Source organism: Echinops telfairi, unplaced genomic scaffold (assembly GCF_000313985.2).
Source record: "Echinops telfairi isolate 266 unplaced genomic scaffold, ASM31398v2 ScPeMD7_7401;HRSCAF=8416, whole genome shotgun sequence".
In the NCBI taxonomy this organism is placed as follows: Eukaryota; Metazoa; Chordata; class Mammalia; order Afrosoricida; family Tenrecidae; genus Echinops; species Echinops telfairi.
In genome coordinates, this window is record NW_022111301.1 from 4266158 (window position 1) to 4268309 (window position 2152).

Consider the following 2152-nt stretch of genomic DNA (forward strand, 5'->3'; position numbering starts at 1 on the left):
ACTAAAGACATCATTATTGTTAGCTACTACTGAATTGGCCCACAGCTCATGGAGAAACCTTGTGTTGCAAGGTAGAACTAATTCAGGTTTCTTCGGCTGTAATATTTAGGAAGTCGTTAGCCGTGTCTTTTTTCCTGCCTGCCACCAAGTGGATTTTAACAGTCACCTTTCAGGCTAACAAGCAGCTGTAGATTGCTTGTACCACCCAGCCTCTTTAATAAGAATATTAAAAATCACCATATGAAAAGATACCAACATCCACAATCATTAAACAACGCAAATAAAAACCACAATAATTTCTCACTACATACTGAATAAAACAGTAATAACATCAAATAGGGATATGTAGAACCTGGATCATGCATAAATTGCCTGTGGAGGTATAAAATGTATAGTTAATATAGAAAACTATTTGATGCTTTCTTATAATACTAAGCACACACCTTTCCTATCATTCAGCAATAGTGCTTATGCAATGTGGATGATTTGGACTGCCTGCCTTGAGTAAACCAGGTACCATGACAGGTGCAGAGTTTGGTGGAGAGGAGAAGAGTGAAAGCTTGGTGGGATATTGATATTCAATGAGAGACTGGATCCAGGCCAACAAAGAACTGCTTCCCAAATGGAGAAAGGCGGGAATGCTGCTTTCCACTCTGCTGGTCAGTAGGTGTCACACACAATGGAACAGTTTAGCTTGCTTTTCCTCTGGCACTCAAAAGAGTAAATTTCATCCTAGATACTTTTTGTTCCTAGATACTTTTTAAAACCATTTTTTTCCTTCCGGGTTAAAATTACAAAGTCATCGGTCATTGCAATTCTGACTGCTAAATAAACAACAAATTACACTCAAATTATACAAAAAATAAAAAAAATCACTTATTTTAATATGAATTATCTAATTCTTCTTTACTTAAACCATTTCAGTAAAAGTTACCTTGACCTTCCACAAGAAAACAAACAAACAAACAAACAAACAAACAAAATTCAAGTTCTTTTACCACAAACTCCAACTCAAATCACAAAGCCAGACCACAAACACCCGGAGCCTAAGTAATTCACTGAGCCATGATATGATATCAGTAGCATTCCTGAATAATAATCACAGTGAACTGAAGACCTAAGAAAACAAAACAGCAACAATAATAAAAACAGTCATGACAATGACCATAGAATCTTCATCTGCAATTCCTAAAAACTGAAAACTATCTAGATGTCCTACAATAAGTAAATGATGAAGCAAACCGTAGTTTACTTAAAACATAAGGTAATGTTCAGTAATATAAAGGAATTAATTACTGGGGAAATTGAGTAAATTTGGGGGATATTTTGCTGAGGGAAAAAAACCAATTACAAGTGATTAAACATTATATTATTCCACTTATTTAACAATCTTGAAAAGTGAAAATAACTTATAAATGGAGATTAGTGTGGTAGTTACATAATCTGGTGTCAATTTGGGACTTGACAGGATTCAGAGTGCAGGGGTGGTGTCTAGTTTGTCAATCAGATCATCGCCAATGAAACTTCTGTGTGGGCGTGTCCTCCTGAGAATTCTGGGAAATCTGGCATTTCCTCCTTGGTGCGGGAGACATCTTCTCTTTGCTCACTCCCTTGGAGACTCCCATTCTGTTCACTCCTTGGGAGACATCCCGGAGGAGAAGCCACATGGACCTACCCTGATGCAGCCCGGAACCACGGACCTGGAGGCCATGTGGAGACCCCTGTCAGTGCTGAGATGCTTACAGCACCACTGGATCTACAAGGCTTCTCACCCGCTGGCCTGTGACCTTCCTGCATTTGGCATCACTGAATGTGAGTCTGAAGACGGCTTTGTAGATTGGTATTGGACATATGGGCTAATGTTGGACTTAGGGACTTGATGTGGACTGGGCAGGAATGTTTTCTCAATATCCAACTGCTTATATATAAAGATCTTTCTTATACACACAGGAGTGTGTCTGTGAATGTTTTTCTCTAGTCTACCCAGACTGATACAATTAGTGGTTGCACGTGTATAGTGATAAAGCATATGAAGAGCAATTATGGGTATCAGGGCTACAAGATGTAAGGAAAATGATCCTTAACTTGATTATATTATTGATGAATATATTTTTGTTAAAATTTTGATTTACAGTAATATTTGGAATAATAA